This window comes from Salvelinus fontinalis, chromosome 11, assembly GCF_029448725.1.
Source record: "Salvelinus fontinalis isolate EN_2023a chromosome 11, ASM2944872v1, whole genome shotgun sequence".
Taxonomy (NCBI): domain Eukaryota; kingdom Metazoa; phylum Chordata; class Actinopteri; order Salmoniformes; family Salmonidae; genus Salvelinus; species Salvelinus fontinalis.
This window is the reverse complement of record NC_074675.1, coordinates 44234539-44255293: the sequence shown is the minus strand read 5'-3', so window position 1 is coordinate 44255293 and position 20755 is coordinate 44234539. Positions and strand designations below refer to the sequence as shown.

The window sequence follows — 20755 nt, the reverse complement described above, 5'->3', positions numbered from 1 at the left end:
ACACCACATCATTTACCCCTTGACACCACATCATACCCCTTGACACCACATCATTTACCCCTTGACACCACATCATTTACCCCTTGACACCACATCATTTACCCCTTGACACCACATCATTTACCCCTTGACACCACATCATTTACCCCTTGACACCACATCATACCGCTTGACACCACATTATACCCATTGACACCACATCATTTACCCTTTGACACCACATCATACCCCTTGACACCACATCATACCCCTTGACACCACATCATACCCCTTGACACCACATCATACCCCTTGACACCACATCATACCCCTTGACACCACATCATACCCCTTGACACCACATCATACCCCTTGACACCACATCATACCCCTTGACACCACATCATACCCCTTGACACCACATCATTTACCCTTTGACACCACATCATTTACCCCTTGACACCACATCATTTACCCCTTGACACCACATCATTTACCCCTTGACACCACATCATACCCCTTGACACCACATCATTTACCCCTTGACACCACATTATACACCTTGACACCACATTATACCCCTTGACACCACATTATACCCCTTGACACCACATTATACCCCTTGACACCACATTATACCCCTTGACACCACATCATACCCCTTGACACCACATCATACCCCTTGACACCACATCATACCCCTTGACACCACATCATACCCCTTGACACCACATCATTTACCCCTTGACACCACATCATTTACCCCTTGACACCACATCATTTACCCCTTGACACCACATCATTTACCCCTTGACACCACATCATTTACCCCTTGACACCACATCATTCCCGTTGACACCACATCATTTACCCCTTGACACCACATCATTCACCCTTTGACACCACATCATACCCCTTGACACCACATCATTTACCCCTTGACACCACATCATTTACCCTTTGACACCACATCATACCCCTTGACACCACATCATACCCCTTGACACCACATCATTTACCCATTGACACCACATCATACCCCTTGACACCACATCATTTACCCCTTGACACCACATAATACCCCTTGACACCACATCATTTACCCCTTGACACCACATTATACCCCTTGACACCACATTATACCCCTTGACACCACATTATACCCCTTGACACCACATCATACCCCTTGACACCACATCATACCCCTTGACACCACATCATACCCCTTGACACCACATCATACCCCTTGACACCACATCATTTACCCCTTGACACCACATCATACCCCTTGACACCACATCATTTACCCCTTGACACCACATCATACCCCTTGACACCACATCATTTACCCCTTGACACCACATCATTTACCCCTTGACACCACATAATTTACCCCTTGACACCACATCATTTACCCCTTGACACCACATCATTTACCCCTTGACACCACATCATTTACCCCTTGACACCACATCATTTACCCCTTGACACCACATTATACCCATTGACACCACATCATTTACCCTTTGACACCACATCATACCCCTTGACACCACATCATTTACCCCTTGACATCACATCATTTACCCCTTGACACCACATCATACCCCTTGATACCACATCATTTACCCCTTGACACCACATCATTTACCCCTTGACACCACATCATTTACCCCTTGACACCACATCAGTTACCCCTTGACACCACATCATTTACCCCTTGACACCACATCATTTTCCCCTTGACACCACATTATACCCATTGACACCACATCATTTACCCCTTGACACCACATCATACCCCTTGACACCACATCATTTACCCCTTGACACCACATCATTTACCCCTTGACACCACATTATACCCATTGACACCACATTATACCCATTGACACCACATCATTTACCCCTTGACACCACATCATACCCCTTGACACCACATCATTTACCCCTTGACACCACATCATACCCCGTGACACCACATCATACCCCTTGACACCACATCATACCCCTTGACACCACATCATTTACCCCTTGACACCACATCATTTACCCCTTGACACCACATCATTTACCCCTTGACACCACATCATTTACCCCTTGACACCACATCATTTACCCCTTGACACCACATCATACCCCTTGACACCACATCATACCCCTTGACACCACATCATTTACCCCTTGACACCACATTACACCCCTTGACACCACATCATACCCCTTGACACCACATCATACCCCTTGACACCACATCATTTACCCCGTGACACCGCATCATTTACCCCTTGACACCGCATCATTTACCCCTTGACACCACATCATTCCCCTTGACACCACATCATACCCCTTGACACCACATCATACCCCTTGACACCACATCATTTACCCCGTGACACCACATCATTTACCCCTTGACACCACATCGTACCCCTTGACACCACATCATACCCCTTGACACCACATAATTTCCTAGTAAATAACAGGTAAGTACCGGTGCTGTAAAATACAATGCTCCCATAACGTGTGGAGTATGTTCTTCCCCAAGCCCTCCCTCTGTGTCAGTAGGCATGTTGCTCTTGTACTTGTCCAGCACCGCAACCAGACCACTCAGAGCCACGATGGAGAGATTCCCTGCACCATCGGACTGCCCCTGTTGCCACGAAGACACAGGTGTAGCACCGGATGGCCATGACAACCGTAGCAGGACTGATCGCCCTCGTCAACTATACAGCTTGGCTATAGGCCAGTGCTCTTCCATCCTTGTGTTGTATTAACCCGCCTGGTTCAACTAATCAAGGGTTTGAAGGATGGCATTTGCCCAGTTTAGAATAGTCCCACTGTTTGTTTGAGACCAAATGTATAAACAATAGACAAACAACTGGTGAAATCACCAAGCATAACTGTAACGTTAATATCATTGTAAAAAGTTACATTGTGAATGCAACCATCTGAAACACAGTTTGAAATTCAATGGCAATGTCAATTACACAATGGCAGTGCCAAGGAGACAAACGGGGGACAGACTCACTTTGCCACAGATTTGACAACATTGGTCAGCTGTGTAGAGGGAGAGAGAGAGGGAGGGGATAGATTGAAGGGATAGAGGAAGAGAGAGGGAGGGGATAGAGGGAGGGGAGAGAGAGGGAATCGAGGGAGAGAGATGGGATAGAGGGAGTAGATAATAGAGGGAGAGAGGGAGTGACAGGAAGGGGATATAGGGAGATAAAGGGAGAGAAGGAGAGAGAGGGAGGGGATAGATGGAGAGAGAGGGAGAGAGAGGGAGGGGATAGAGGGAGAGAGGGAGGGAGGGGATAGAGGGAGAGAGAGAGGGGATATAGGGAGAAAAGAGGGGATAGAGGGAGAAAAGAGGGGGCAGAAGACGAGGAGGATAGAGGACGATAATTTAGAGTCTATTGCTGGATGGAGGGGGGATGGGGGGACATTTCATCTCCTCATGCCTGATTTCTGACACACACACACACACACACACACACACACACACACACACACACACACACACACACACACACACACACACACACACACTCTTTTCATCAGAGCACAGAACATCACTCACATGGCTGGGTGAAATGGCGGATGTCTGCCCCAGTGAGAGCATCCACTAACCCCGATGTTCCTGCTGGAATGTGTGTGTGTGTGTGTGTGTGTGTATGCATATGCAGTATATATGTACACATATCGTATAGGAATGAGCATGTGTGTGTGTGTGCCCACACATATTCACATGCACACAGTAGATGGATGTTTTGCTTGGTACATGACGCACATAGCCTGCTTGTCTCTACCATGCGCTGTGTCTTGGCCAGCCAGTCATTCAATCACCAGCCTAGAGAGCTTAGACAGTGGACCATCTGGGCTTGAGTTAAAGGGTGGGGCTCTACATTATGGGGCGAGGAGTGCAGGCCAGGGTTAGTACAGTGTGTGTGTCCCATGTGCCCTGGTCAAAAATAGTGCACTATATAAGTTATCAGTTATCATACTGGAGGAATCTGCGGTGCACATTTTCCTCATGTCACCGTGCCAGCCATAAATAGTAAAAAAGTGGTCTTGTGTGACTCAGTTGGTAGCGCGTTGTCACGCCCTGGCCTTAGTATTCTTTGTTTTCTTTATTATTTTAGTTAGGTCAGGGTGTGACATGGGGAATGTTTGTGTTTTGTTGGTTTTGGGTGTTTCTATGGTAAAGGGGTTGTTGGGTGTAGTATATGGGTTTGTGTTGAGTACATGTGTCTAGCGTTTTCTATGTATGTTTAGTTGTCTAGGAGAGTCTATGGTTACCTGAATGAGTTCCCAATTAGAGACAGCTGATTTCGGTTGTCTCTGATTGGGAGCCTTATTTAGGGTAGCCATAGGCTTTCATTTGTTGTGAGTACTTGTCTATGTGATACGTTTGTAGCCAGTGTGTGCACATCGTTGTTTAGCTTCACGATCGTTTTCTTGTTTTGTTTAGTGTTTAAGTGTTTTTGTTTCGTTTGCCTTCTTCTTAAATAAAAAGGAGATGGCTTATTTTCCTAAAGCTGCGTTTTGGTCCATCAATCCTCCACACGATCGTGACAGAACTACTCACCATTACAGGACCAAGCGGCATGGAAAGCGGCAACAGGACCCACCTACACAGGATTCGTGGACATGGGAGGAGATACTGGATGGTAAGGGGCCGTGGGCACAACCGGGAGAATATCGCCTTCCTCATGAAGAGCTGGAGGCAGCTAAAGCCGAGAGGAGGCGATATGAGGAGGCAGCACGGAGACAAGGCTGGAAGCCCGTGAGTACAACCCAAAAATTTCTTGGGGGCTGCCTTAAAAGGAGTGTGGCGAAGTCAGGTAGGAAACCTGCGCCTACTCCCTGTACTTACCGTGGAGAGCGAGAGTACGGGCAGACACCGTGTTACGCAGTAGAGCGCACGGTGTCTCCTGTACGCGTGCATAGCCCGGTTCGGTACATTTCAGCTCCCCGTATCGGCCGGGCTAGACTGAGCGTTGAGCCGTATGTCATGAAGCCGGCCCAACGCATCTGGTCACCAGTGCGTCTCCTCGGGCCGGCGTACATGGCACCAGCCTTACGCATGGTGTCCCCGGTTCGCCTACATAGGCCGGTGCGGGTTATTCCACCTCCCCGCACTGGTCAGGCGACGGGGAGCATACAACCAGGTAGGGTTGGGCAGGCTCGGCGCTCAAGGGAGCCAGTACGCCTGCACGGTCCGGTATTTCCGGCGCCACCTCCCCGCCCCAACCCAGTACCACCAGTGCCTCCTCCACGCACTAGCCATATGGTGCGTGTCTCCAGCCCTTTACCACCAGTGCCTAAACCACGCACCAAGCCTCCTGTGTGTCCCCAGAGTCCTGTGCGTCCTGTTGCTGCTCCCCGCACTAGCCCTGAGATGCGTGTCCCCAGCCCGGTGCCACCAGTCCCGGCACCACGCACCAGGCCTACAGTGCGCCTCAGCCGGCAGGAGTCTGCCGTCTGCACAGCGATGCCTGAACTGCCCGTCTCCCCAGCGCCATCTGAGCCATCCGTCTCCCCAGCGCCATCTGAGCCATCCGTCTGCAATGAGCCTGCAAAGCCGCCCGTCTGCCATGAGCCTGCAAAGCCGCCCGTCTCCCATGAGCCTATTGAGCCGTCCGCCAGACAGGAGCCGCTAGAGCCGCCAGCCAGACAGGAGCCGCTAGAGCCGTCCGTCAGACAGGAGCCGCTAGAGCCGTCCGTCAGACAGGATCTGCCAGAGCCGTCCGTCAGACAGGATCTGCCAGAGCCGCCAACCAGACAGGATCTGCCAGAGCCGCCAACCAGACAGGATCTGCCAGAGCCGCCAACCAGACAGGATCTGCCAGAGCCGCCAACCAGACAGGAGCAGCCAGATCCGTCAGCCAGCCATGAGCAGCCAGATCCGTCAGCCAGCCATGAGCAGCCAGATCCGTCAGCTAGCCATGAGCAGCCAGATCCGTCAGCTAGCCATGAGCAGCCAGATCCGTCAGCTAGCCATGAGCAGCCAGATCCGTCAGCTAGCCATGAGCAGCCAGATCCGTCAGCCAGCCATGAGCAGCCAGATCCGTCAGCCAGCCATGAGCAGCCAGATCCGTCAGCCAGCCATGAGCAGCCAGATCCGTCAGCCAGCCATGAGCAGCCAGATCCGTCAGCTAGCCATGAGCAGCCAGATCCGTCAGCTAGCCATGAGCAGCCAGATCCGTCAGCTAGCCATGAGCAGCCAGATCCGTCAGCTAGCCATGAGCAGCCAGATCCGTCAGCTAGCCATGAGCAGCCAGATCCGTCAGCTAGCCATGAGCAGCCAGATCCGTCAGCTAGCCATGAGCAGCCAGATCCGTCAGCTAGCCATGAGCAGCCAGATCCGTCAGCCAGCCATGGGCCGTCCCTCAGTCCGGAGCTGCAGTCCCTCAGTCCGGAGCTGCAGTCCCTCAGTCCGGAGCTGCAGTCCCTCAGTCCGGAGCTGCAGTCCCTCAGTCCGGAGCTGCAGTCCCTCAGTCCGGAGCTGCCGTTCCTCAGTCCGGAGCTGTCCCTTATCCTGGTGCTGCCCCTTATCCTGGTGCTGTCCCTTACCCTGGTACTGCCCCTTAGTTCGGAGCTGCCCCTGACCCTGGTACTGCCCCTGACCCTGGTACTGCCCCTTACCCTGGTACTGCCCCTTAGTCCGGAGCTGCCCCTTAGTCCGGAACTGCCCCTTAATGCAGTGGGGTTAATGTGGAGGGGGGTCATTTGGAGGAAGCTAAGGAGGCGGTTAGGGACTGTGGTGACGTGGGGACCACGACCAGAGCCGGAGCCGCCACCGTGGATGGAAGCCCACCCAGACCCTCCCCTAGACTGGTTAATGGTGCGCCCGGAGTTCGCACCTTAAGGGGGGGGTTATGTCACGCCCTGGCCTTAGTATTCTTTGTTTTCTTTATTATTTTAGTTAGGTCAGGGTGTGACATGGGGAATGTTTGTGTTTTGTTGGTTTTGGGTGTTTCTATGGTAAAGGGGTTGTTGGGTGTAGTATATGGGTTTGTGTTGAGTACATGTGTCTAGCGTTTTCTATGTATGTTTAGTTGTCTAGGAGAGTCTATGGTTACCTGAATGAGTTCCCAATTAGAGACAGCTGATTTCGGTTGTCTCTGATTGGGAGCCTTATTTAGGGTAGCCATAGGCTTTCATTTGTTGTGAGTACTTGTCTATGTGATACGTTTGTAGCCAGTGTGTGCACATCGTTGTTTAGCTTCACGATCGTTTTCTTGTTTTGTTTAGTGTTTAAGTGTTTTTGTTTCGTTTGCCTTCTTCTTAAATAAAAAGGAGATGGCTTATTTTCCTAAAGCTGCGTTTTGGTCCATCAATCCTCCACACGATCGTGACACGCGTGGAGCTTGCAACGTCAGGATCGTGGGTTCAAGTCCCACCCATGCGGAAAATGTATGCAAGCATTAATGTAAGTTGCTCTGGGTAAAACATGTGAAACTGTATGCAACAACTATATAAACTATTGTCAATCTCGTAGTGTAATTCAGTGACAGAAACGAGTAAATATATTTTGACCAGGTATTTGTGTTTTCCCCAGCAGTAAAGGTCAGAGTAATCTATGTTAAGAGCTGAGATGTTTTTGATTATAGGGAGAGGGATGAAATGACAAGGTTTTATGGTGGAGGCCACAGAGGAAATGATTCAGAAAATGACCATCTCCACAAAGGTCAAGTCAGCCCCTGTTCTTCTGTAGTTTTAAATAGGTCACAGTCTGCTACAGGGACCAATGAAATGTGCCCTGTTGGAAGATGGGCTACATTATAGTGGAATATAATGGCACGTTTAAAAACAGGTGTGTGTGTGTGTGTGTGGTTTCATGTGTTCTGTTCTTCTTTAGTTATCTCATTATATTACAGCTCAATCGGGAATACTGTAGGTATTATGGTCACTTACTCTGGTCACTTGCTCCTAATCTTTCCCTGCACAGCAAACATAGAATTAGGAATTAGAATACCAGAATGGACATGAACCTTCTTATGATGGGATAAAGGCCAGCCATTTGGGTCAGGGGGCTGGTCAACCATGGTTTGTCAGTGCAGTGATGAAATATTGTGTAAAATAATGAATTTGAAGAATTTATCTGCACTGTATGTTTTGTATCTAGCTAGCCATGCAGTTTTAGAGGAATGGGTGTAAGGTAGACTAGCGGTTAAGAGCATAGGGCCAATATCCTCGAGCTGACTAGGTGAGAAAATATGCAAGGCACTAAACCTTAATTGCTCCTGTAAGTCACTCTGGATAAGAGCGTCAGCTAAATGACTAAAATGTAAATGATTCCATTCGCATGTGTAAAAGATGTCATGTTGTTTGCTTAGCAAGTACCACAATCGGCCGATACCTGGCACGAGCTATACCCTGCGAGCACGTGGCTCCTCCTCTGAGGCATCTCACCAGGTGGTGCCATGTGAAAAGAGCGTCTAGCTATTCGCTGGCTCAAGAGGGGACACTTCGGGCTGAGGAGTAAGTTTCACACATCCCCACGTGCTCCACATGTACACGTTAGATGTATGCATGTGATATGCCATACTGCCAGTATGTCAACCACAGGAGGTTGGTGGCAACTGAATTGGGGAGGACGGGCTCGTGGTAATGGCTGGAGCGGAACACGGGGTTTCCATTCGCTCCGTTCCAGCCACTTATTATGAGCCGTCCTCCTTTCAGCAGCCTCCACTGATGCCAACATTCCATTCAAACAATGCAGTCAAGCCACAGCAGTACACTGGCTGGAATCAGTTGATGATGGGACTTAGACAAGTTGTAAATGCAACAAGTACTGTTATTGTATCACATGATAGCACTCTCGGCTTTCCACGAAAACAAACATTTAGACATTTATAGTCTGTTTACATGTATTATAGAGACTATTTATACAGAAGATTGGTATAAAACCTGTATAAACTGTTATACGACAATATTTTAGATAGACAATAATTCTATTACACAATTTCTGATATATCACATGCCTTACTTTTATTTTCCTACATAAGTAAAATCAGGATTATGCCTCTACTGCCATTCATTCACATTAGACTGGTATGGATTTCTCCCTGACCAACATGGCTGCCATTTTCACCCCATCCTGGAACTTTTAGGGTTGATGACATAGCCCCTCTAGCAATGTTGCTGTCATAGGATCTGTATGACAGCAACATGATCGCAAATGAACCGTACTCATACTGAAACCATGACCAGAAACTGAACAGCAAACTCAGATAAACAGAAATACATGCAGTATGAGTACGGCACACACACACACACCTGTGGGATGGCATGAAACGCTCGCCTCCTGAACCCTCGCCAGGCCTGTGATAGGAGACGGGCACGATGCCACTCTGAAGGCTGATTGGTCACCTGACCACGGAGAGAAGAAGAGAAAGACTGACTGTCCATGTGCGTACATGTACATGTGTTTCAGCACAGTATGTGTACAAATGAACAGAAACAGGTCGTCCATCTTTTCACATGTTCATATGAAAAGAACTGAACATGTTCCAAAGATCGAAGATCCTCCCACACAAAAACACTCCTTGGTGTAGAGTTTTCATGGAAGGTGTTTTGCCTGGCTAGTGGAAGCCTGTATGTACACAAGCTCATTTAGAAAATGAACTCTCATATAGAAAACACTTGGGATGAATGGACTGCTAAAATAAACAGTTTGTGGAGCGTGTTGAGGATGCGTTAGACTGTTACTGTAGCGTACAACCAACTGTCAATTTGAAACATGGCTGTTGGTTGCATCCCAGGTGGTCACCAGACGAAACCTCTGGAAGTGTGTACAGATGTAGGATCTACATTTGACAACCCTGTTGCAGGATAACTTTCCTGCAAAGCAGAAAATTTAAAACCTGTAGTGTACTTGAGATTCAAAAAGGCTTATGAAAGGCTTTAAATTCAGACTTGATGTCCCCTTACGAAAAATGTATCAACCCCTACAAAAATGTCCCTTAATTACAATCCACAGAATAATTATATTGCTGCTGCTGCAGGATTATTTCCCTGCTGTAGCAAACTGGCTCAAATTAAGATAATACATCTGTCACGTTCCTGACCTATTTCTGTTAGTTTGTTATATGTGTTAGTTGGTCAGGACGTGAGTTTGGGTGGGCATTCTATGTTTTCTGTTTCTGTGTTGGTTTATTGGGTTGCCTGGTATGGCTCTTAATTAGAGGCAGGTGTTTGGCGTTCCTCTAATTAAGAGTCATATTTAGGTAGGCGTTTTCACAGTGTTCGTTGTGGGTGATTGTCTTCCGTGTCTGTGTCTGTACACCACGCGGGACTGTTTTCGGTTTGTTTTGTTCCTCGTTCATTTGTGTAGCCTATGTTTCCTATTCGTGCGTTCTTCTTGTTTTATGTAAGTTCGTCGTCTAGGTCTGTCTACACCGTTTGTTGTTTTTGTTAGTTTAGTCAAGTTCGTGTTTTCGTTAATAAAATATGTCATTTCACTACGCTGCGCCTTGGTTCCCTCAATACTCCTCCTCTTCAGATGAAGAGGAGGAGGACTGCCGTTACAACATCTGAAGAAATGTAGAAATGGTCAGGTTACTTTCCTCAAGAGAACCAAATATCTCAGGCATGGACATGACAGACAGCCACCGATGATTACAGAGGGAGGGAAAGAAAGAGAGACAGGAGACAAAGAGAAACTGAAAAAGTAAGGGCAGCAGAAAAAGAAGAAAGATTGAATGTGAGTAGACAGAGAGAACATGAGCGAAGGAAAGAGAGAAGAAATATGAGCTGGATGGGGAGAAATAGAAAGGTGTCTACAGAGAGAGAGAGAGGGACAGAGGAGAGCTCACCTCGTGAAAGAGAGTGGCTAACACGGCGTTCCCCAAACTCGGTCCTGGGGACCCCAAGGCACATTTTTTGCCCTAGCACTACACAGGTGATTCAAATACTTAGAGCTTGATGATGAGTTGGTTATTTGAATCAGATGTGTAGCACCAGGGCTAAAAAACTAAACGTGCAACAAGGGGGGCCCCAGGACCGAGTTTGGGAAACCATGGACTAACATTTGCTGGTAGCTCCACCCCTTGCTGAGGAGAAAGCAGTTGATTGGTTGTCGGTCTGGACAGGCAGGTCATAGGAGAGAAGGAGGCCGGTTGGAACATACAAACATTAATCACATAAACCCACATTTGCATAAAACCTAGCTAACCTGGTCCTAGTCAAATAAATGTTTAATATTTATTTGAGAAATGTTACCTTTATTTTCATGAACAGTATACTAAATGCATAGTAAATCATGCAGTCAAGAATAGTTTATTTTGCGAACATTTAACTGACTGGATGATTCACAATTTTTATAAATGTATCTTTATATTTCAATTCAGGTGACGTCATTGAGATCTTATTGAACCTCTCTCTTTGCGGGTGTACGTGTGTTCCTTCCCACCTGCCAGGCTTGAGACCAGGCTGTTTGTTTTTGTCATAGATTTTCAGCATGAAGCCTGGGATCCCTGCTACGGTTTTCCCCTGGTCTGACCGGAGGCTGCCCCCTGTCAGGGCAGAGCGGTACACCCCGCGGAGCACCTGGCCCATTCACCAGGTATGTCAGGATGAGTTCAAGTGCGCGAGCTGGAAGCCTCAATCAAATACTATTTAAACTCAGGCGTATATAACGAATGTCATAATGGATGTCCCCAGCCAGTGTAAGACCAGGGAAGAGTGTTCACAGTTTCACACACAATGGGAGACTATGGTGTAAACAAACATACTTTATTTTAACGAGGCAGAGAAGAGAAGAGATGGGAAAGAGTGGCCGGGGGCATATTTGAACAAAGGAAGTCGGCAAAAGGACATTGAGTGTTGGTTTACTGTTCAGAATTCCTTATCGTTTAATTTAAATGACACGCTTCATTAAATTACATTGGAGCAGGCAACTGGAGAGGGGTAGAATTTGGCGAATGCGGCTGTCTCGAAGGATCGGGACGAATTTCTGATTTATCTGAGTCAACTGCTCTGTGGTGTTGTGTTTCAGCACAGAGACAGTCCTCGGTGAGTATTTCTGAATAGTTTCACACAGAACACTTTAAATACCGTATTGAATCGGGGTTCCCGAAACCCCAAAAGTTGGCACGGTGCTCGATACTGCCGCTGTGGCGTGTATTACAGGACTGACATCAGCTATCTTACTTCAGCTATACCGCGCCAGGTTGCCTAGTGGTTAGCGTGTTGGGCCAGTAACTGAAAGGTCATCGGTTCAAATACCTGAGCCGACAAGATGAAACATCTGCTGATGTGCCCTTGAGCAAGGCTCTTAACCCTAATTTGCTCCAAGGGCACCGTAATACTATGGCTGACCATGTAAAACAACACATTTCACGGCACCTACCAGGTGTATGTGACAATCATTTTTAGTTATGTTTTTACATTTTTCCTTTTTCATTATATGACTTTATTTGCTTATTGACTTGTTTTTAAACTTGAAAGGAGAAAGAACCAAGGTAGTCAGAGATGTGGGGTAGATTGGACAGGTGCAGCTTCTACCTGGTAGGACTCCGAGGGATGTTAGGCCAAGGAGCCTTCTTTCTCCTTCTCTTTCCCCTGTTCCTCCTCCTCACTTCCAGGAAACTTTCTGACCGGCCTGGCCTATCAGGAAGACAAACCAGCATACCTGTAACGACTGTCGCTCTCCTCATCCTCGGACGAGGTGAGGAGAGAAGGATCTTCAGACCAAAACGCAGCTTGAGGGAAATAAGCCATCCTTTTATTTACACGACGATGGCAACACGAAACACAAAACACTTTCAAATTTACAAAACAAGAAAACGACGTCGACGAAACCTGAACATAAACTTACATAACTAAACATAAACTCACGGACAGGAAACAGACGACATCAAAATGAACGAACAGCCAAACAGTCCCGTATGGTATCGACACGACACAGACACGGAAGACAATCACCCACAAACAAACAGTGAGAACGCCCTACCTAAATATGACTCTTAATTAGAGGAAAACGCAAACCACCTGCCTCTAATCAAGAGCCATACCAGGCAACCCAAAACCAACATAGAAACAGATAACATAGACTGCCCACCCAAAACACATGCCCTGACCATAAACACATAAAAAACAACATAAAACAGGTCAGGACCGTTACAGAGCCCCCCCCCTCAAGGTGCGAACGCCGGGCGCACCAGCACAAAGTCCAGGGGAGGGTCTGGGTGGGCAGTTGACCACGGTGGTGGCTCCGGCTCTGGACGCTGTCCCCACACCACCATAGTCACTCCCCGCTTCAGTCTTCCCCCCCCAATGACCACCCTAAAACTCACATCCCCTAAATAAACGGCCAGCACCGGGACAAGGGGCAGCACCGGGACAAGGGGCAGCACCGGGACAAGGGGCAGCACCGGGACAAGGGGCAGCACCAGGATAAGGGGCAGCACCAGGATAAAGACCAGCACCGGGATAAGGGCCAGCACCGGGACAAGGGGCAGCACCGGGACAAGGGGCAGCACCGGGACAAGGGGCAGCACCGGGACAAGGGGCAGCACCGGGACAAGGGGCAACACCGGGACAAGGGGCAGGCCCCGGCTGATATATTCTGGCAGATCCTGGCTAAGGGACTCTGGCAGGTCTATGCAGGCTGACGGCTCTCGACGCTCATGGCAGGCTGACGGCTCTCGACGCTCATGGCAGGCTGACGGCTCTCAACGCTCATGGCAGGCTGACGGCTCTCGACGCTCATGGCAGGCTGACGGCTCTCGACGCTCATGGCAGGCTGACGGCTCTCGACGCTCATGGCAGGCTGACGGCTCTCGACGCTCATGGCAGGCTAACGGCTCTCGACGCTCATGGCGCTCTGAAGGCTCTGGCTGCTCATGGCTCTCTGACGGCTCTGGCTGCTCATGGCTCTCTGACGGCTCTGGCTGCTCATGGCTCGCTGGCGGCTCTGGCTGCTCATGGCTCGCTGGCGGCTCTGGCAGATCCTGTCTGGTTGGCGGCTCTGGCAGATCCTGTCTGGCGGGCGGCTCTGGCAGATCCTGTCTGGCGGGCGGCTCTAGCGGCTCCTGTCTAGCTGACGGCTCTAGCGGCTCCTGTCTGGCGGATGGCTCTGTAGGCTCATGGCAGACGGGCGGCTTTGCAAGCTCATGGCAGACGGGCGGCTTTGCAGGCTCCTGGCAGACGGATGACTCAGACGGCGCTGGGGAGACGGATGGCTCAGATGGCGCTGAGGAGACGGATGGCTCAGATGGCGCTTGGCAGACGGGCAGTTCAGGCATCGCTGTGCAGACGGCAGACTCCTGCCGGCTGAGGCGCACTGTAGACCTGGTGCGTGGTGCCGGGACTGGTGGTACCGGGCTGGGGACACGCATCTCAGGGCTAGTGCGGGGAGCAGGGACAGGGCACACTGCATTCTCAAAGCCCACTCTATACCTGAGGCGAGGTACCGGCACTGGTGACACCGGGCTGAGGACAAGCACATCAGGATTAGTAGGGGGAGAAGATACAGTGTGTTCAGGGCTCTGGAGACGCACAGGTGGCTTAGTGCGTGGTGCCGGAACTGGAGGCACCGGGCTAGATACACGCACTACAGGGAGAGTGCGTGGAGGAGGAACAGGGCTCAGGATACGCACTGGTAGCCTAGTGCGTAGTGTAGACACTGTAGGTACTAGGCTGGGGCGGGGAGGTGGTGCCGGAAATACCGGACCGTGGAGGCGTACTGGCTCTCTTGAGCATTGAGCCTGCCCAACCTTACCTGGTTGAATGCTCCCGGTTGCCCGACCAGTGCGGGGAGGTGGAATAACCCGCACCGGGCTATGTAGGCGAACCGGGGAAACCATGCGTAAGGCCGGTGCCATGTATGCCGGCCCGAGGAGACGCACTGGAGACCAGACGCGTTGAGCCGGCCTCATGACACCTGGCTCAATACTCAATCTAGCCCTACCAGTGCGGGGAGGTGGAATAACCCGCACTGGGCTATGCACTCGTACAGGAGACACCGTGCGCTCTACTGCGTAACACGGCGCCTGCCCGTACTCCCGCTCTCCACGGTAAGCCTGGGAAGTGGGCGCAGGTCTCCTACCTGCCCTTGGCCCACTACCTCCTAGCACCCCACCAAGAAATTTTTGGGAATTACTTACGGGCTTTTTTGGCTTCCGTGCCAGACGCGTTCCCTCATAGCTCCGGTTCCTCTCTCCGGTAGCCTCTGCACTCCCCAGTGCCTCCCGCTGCTCCCATGGCTTTTCGGGCTTCCAGCCACGTCTCCTTCCTGCCTCCTCAAACCACCGCTCCTGGGCTTTAGCTGCCTCCCTCTCTTCCTGAGAACGGCGATTTTCTCCTGCCTTAGCCCAGGGACCTTCTCCATTCATTATCTGTTCCCATGTCCAGAAATCCTTGTTTTTCTCCTGTCCCTTACTCCGTTTATTTCTCCCTTGCCGCTTGGTCTTAGCGTGGTGGGTGATTCTGTAACGACTGTCGCTCTCCTCATCCTCGGACGAGGTGAGGAGAGAAGGATCTTCAGACCAAAACGCAGCTTGAGGGAAATAAGCCATCCTTTTATTTACACGACGATGGCAACACGAAACACAAAGCACTTTCAAATTTACAAAACAAGAAAACGACGTCGACGAAACCTGAACATAAACTTACATAACTAAACATAAACTCACGGACAGGAAACAGACGACATCAAAATGAACGAACAGCCAAACAGTCCCGTATGGTATCGACACGACACAGACACGGAAGACAATCACCCACAAACAAACAGTGAGAACGCCCTACCTAAATATGACTCTTAATTAGAGGAAAACGCAAACCACCTGCCTCTAATCAAGAGCCATACCAGGCAACCCAAAACCAACATAGAAACAGATAACATAGACTGCCCACCCAAAACACATGCCCTGACCATAAACACATAAAAAACAACATAAAACAGGTCAGGACCGTTACAATACCAAACACATGATTGGCTAAAAATATGAAGACAAAACAGCATAGCAAGACTCGATGGGCAAAATATTTGACATGTTCTTTTGGCTAAATTCATATCTATCGAGACTTGGAATGAAGCAGAAAGTCAACACTATAACGTCGCTGGGTGGTTGAGAGTGTCTCACTTGCTTGGGGAGGTAAAGGAGTGTGTGTGCTGCCTCTGGGAACTCTGAAGTCTTGTAGCCACAACTGGCTACCCCAGAGTCCTGGAACACACACGAATGTGTCAATGTTGTGCGTCTGTAACATGAGTGCAGTGAAAAAACTGTGTATGAAAAATGTATGCTGATTTCTCTGGTTTTACCAACCTTGTTGAGAGCAAAGCCCGGAGAAAGCTAACCACCTGTCTTTGAGTTTCTGTAGGGTGACAAACCAATGAGTACGGTTACATGCACACAATAATGCGATTACTGTGCATAGTCAGTTCGATTAAAAGGTTTACATGCTTTGGAAGAAGAACGATTCCCCTAATAATCCTTTTTACATGGACACATCTGACATCAGGTTACCTGATGGCACTCTGATAAATGGCCCAAAAATTGCCAATCAAAATAAACGTTCCACCACAGCGAACATACTATTTTTGGGAAGTATATTTGATTCTGATTTCGGGACATATAAAGTTTGTATGTGAGGCCTACCTTTACTACGCTACACTTAGTTGTTCCGAACTCACTTCCCTTTTTATTAAGAGGGAGGCTCTCGGCTGGTGGTAGCATATGCCCAGATCAAATACACCGCTGGAACACCGATTAAGGTGTTTACATGTCCTAAAAATTCGAAAGATTGCTCAAAAAACCAGGTGTTTTAATCGGCGTATGCTTACTTCGATTTTCACCTTACCCCGATTAAGATAAGCAGAGTAATGTGTTTACATGACTAACGCATAATCTGCCTACTGCCATAATCCGTTTCATATCAAATTATTAATGTGCATGAAAATGTCTTGGTCTGAGGTTCGGGCGTTGCTTAAATCTAATTCAAATGCACTACATTCATAAGAAACCATTTTGACCATTTAGACTGGTACTGTACCTCATACTCCTCTGTCTTGACAGTGAGCCACGAACTTCACTATGGTCTTTGGAACCACAGCTCAGCTTGGGGCCCAGGGCCCTCTATTTGGAGTCCGTGTCTACCACCTGTTTACCGCCAGAAAACAATGCTATCTTATTTTTGAATTTTTTATTATGCTTATTGTAACAAGCACATACTGAAGCAAATCAAATCAAATGTTATTGGTCACATACACATGGTTAGCATATGTTAATGTTTAATGCGAGTGTAGCGAAATGCTTGTAATAGATGAGTAAGACAGTATTCCGCCCCCATGGAAATCTCATGAACATAATTTAAAAAATCCCAAGCAAAATCTGTCTGTTTAAGCTAGATACGTCCACCGCATCAGACGATATCTCCGCTCCGCATCTGCGGTGGAAGGTGGAAGAGCGGTGTTTGTCAGACCACCACCACCTCTGAAAAGCATCTATGGACATAGAACACTAATAGGACCCCTCTGTGGACAGCTGAGACTCACACGAACACTACGGTGGCTCCGTTTTGCTCGAGGACACCGACAAGCCTCACAAGACTTGTCTGAAGGTCCCTGGTGCCAGTTAAAAAAAATGTATGGAAGTATATATGTAGATAGTTTAGTGCCTAAAATAATGGGATAAATACATATAAAAACGATACAAAACAACGTTGCCTGATCTTTCATATATTATTTCTTATACACACTTCAGAACAACTGCTTTTATATGATCTTTGAGACTATCTGTCACGATCGTGTGGAGGAGAGACGGACCAAGACGCAGCATGTGGAAAATAAGCCATCTTCTTTTATTATAGAAGAAGGCAAAATGAAACAAAACACTTACAAACTACCAAAACAATAAACGACCGTGAAGCTAATAAACGTAGTGCAAACACACACAGGCTACAAACGTTCACCATAGACAATTCCCCACAACAAACTAAAGCCTATGGCTACCCTAAATATGGCTCCCAATCAGAGACAACAGAAACCAGCTGTCTCTAATTGGGAACCCATTCAGGCAACCATAGGCTTTCCTAGAAAACTACACCCAACATAGACACAGCTAGACAACTATACTAAACATAAACCCAACTACTCTAAATAAACCCTCTAAACCTTACAATCACCCTGGACACTACAAAACCCACAAATACCCATGTCACACCCTGACCTAACTAAAATAATAAAGAAAACAAAGAATACTAAGGCCAGGGCGTGACATAGCCCCCCCCTTAAGGTGCGAACTCCGGGCGCACCAGCACAAAGTCTAGGGGAGGGTCTGGGTGGGCATCTGACCACGGTGGTGGCTCAGGCTCAGGGCGAGGTCCCCACCCCACCAGTCAATCCCAGCTTATATCTCCCCCTACAAATGAACACCCTCATATTACCCCCACTTAATCTTTTGGGTAACATCGACACAAGGGGCAGCACCGGGATAGAGGAATAGCTCAGGATAGAGAGGTAGCTCAGGATAGAGAGGTAGCTCAGGATAGAGGGGCAACTCCGGACTGAAAGGCAGCTCCGGACAGAGAGACAGCTCTGGACTGAGGGGCAGTTCTGAATAAATAGCCGCTCTGGGCTGAGGGACAGCTCATGACTGGCTGACGGCTCTGGACGCTCATGGCTGGCTGACGGCTCAGGACGCTCATGGCTGGCTGACGGCTCTGGCAGATCCTGTCTGGTTGGCGGCTCTGGCAGATCCTGTCTGGTTGGCGGCCCTGGCAGATCCTGTCTGGTTGGCGGCTCTGGCAGATCCTGACTGACAAATGGCTCTAGCGGCTCCTGACTGACTAACGGCTCTGATGGCTCGGGACAGACGGGCGGCTCTAATGGCTCGGGACAGACGGATGGCTCAGACGGCGCTGGGGAGACGGAAGGCTCAGATGGCGCTGGGGAGACGGATGGCTCAGACGGCGCTGGGGAGACGGAAGGCTCAGATGGCGCTGGGGAGACGGATGGCTCAGATGGCGCTGAGGAGACGGATGGCTCAGATGGCGCTGCGGAGACGGATGGCTCAGATGGCGCTGCGGAGACGGATGGCTCAGACTGATCCTGTCTGGCGGAAGGCTTTGGCTGCTCCTGTCTGGCGGAAGGCTCTGTAGGCTCATGGCAGACGGGCAGTTCATGCGGCGCTTGGCAGACGGACAGTTCAGGCGCCGTTGGGCAGACGGCAGACTCTGGCCGGCTGAGACGCACTGAAGGCCTGGTGCGTGGTGCCGGAACTGGAGGTGCCGGGCTAAGGACACGCACCTTCAGGCTAGTGCGGGGAACAACAACAGGGCACACTGAGTTCTCAAGGCGCACTATATGCCTGGTGCATGGTACCGGACTGAGGGCACGCACCTCAGGACGAGTGCGGGGAGAAATAACAGTGTGTACAGGACTCAGGAGACGCACAGGTGGCTTAGTGCGTGGTGCCGGAACTGGAGGCACTGGGCTGGAGACACGCACCATAGGGAGAGTGCGTGGAGGAGGAACAGGGCTCTGAAAACACACTGGAAGCCTGGTGCGTGGTGTAGGCACTGGTGGTACTAGGCTGGGGCGAGGAGGTGGCGCCGGAAATACCGGACCGTGCAGGCGTACTGGCTCCCTTGAGCACCGAGCCTGTCCAACCTTACCTGGTTGAATGCTCTCCGTCGCCCGACCAGTGCGGGGAGGTGGAATAAACCGCACCGGTCTATGTAGGCGAACCGGGGACACCATGCGTAAGGCTGGTGCCATGTAAGCCGGCCCAAGGAGACGTACTGGTGGCCAGATATGTAGGGCCGGCTTCATGACATTTGGCTCAATGCCCAATCTAGCCCTACCAGTGCGGGGAGGTGGAATAACCCGCACTGGGCTATGCACCCGTACAGGAGACACCGTGCGCTCTACTGCGTAACACGGCGTCTGCTCGTACTCCCACTCTCCACGGTTAGCCTGGGAAGTGGGCGCAGGTCTCCTACCTGCCCTTGGCCCACTACCTCTTAGCCCCCCCCCCCCTCCCCCCCCAAGAAATTTTTGGGTAGTACTCACGGGCTTTTCAGGCTTCCAGCCACGTCTCCTTGCTGCCTCCTCATATCTCCGCCTCTCTGCCTTCGCTGCCTCCAGCTCAGCTTTAGGGCGGCGATATTCTCCTGGTTGAGCCCATGGTCCCTTTCCATCCAATATTTCTTCCCATGTCCATGAGTCCTGGTTACTTTGCCACTGTTGTTGGTTCCGCTCATGCTGCTTGATCCAATGTTGGTGGGGAATTTTGTCACGATCGTGTGGAGGAGAGACGGACCAAGACGCAGCATGTGGAAAATAAGCCATCTTCTTTTATTATAGAAGAAGGCAAAATGAAACAAAACACTTACAAACTACCAAAACAATAAACGACCGTGAAGCTAATAAACGTAGTGCAAACACACACAGGCTACAAACGTTCACCATAGACAATTCCCCACAACAAACTAAAGCCTATGGCTACCCTAAATATGGCTCCCAATCAGAGACAACAGAAACCAGCTGTCTCTAATTGGGAACCCATTCAGGCAACCATAGACTTTCCTAGAAAACTACACCCAACATAGACACAGCTAGACAACTATACTAAACATAAACCCAACTACTCTAAATAAACCCCCTAAACCTTACAATCACCCTGGACACTACAAAACCCACAAATACCCATGTCACACCCTGACCTAACTAAAATAATAAAGAAAACAAAGAATACTAAGGCCAGGGCGTGACACTATCTGTTGTTCTGTTATTCAATGCCTTTCTATTAGCTAATAGCAG

At 49.5% G+C, this 20755-nt stretch overlaps 1 pseudogene; it reads right to left on the bottom strand.

Moving 5' to 3' along the window:
• LOC129864734 (focadhesin-like) overlaps positions 1 to 20755 on the bottom strand; it is a 57409-nt pseudogene that overhangs the window by 15986 nt on the left and 20668 nt on the right.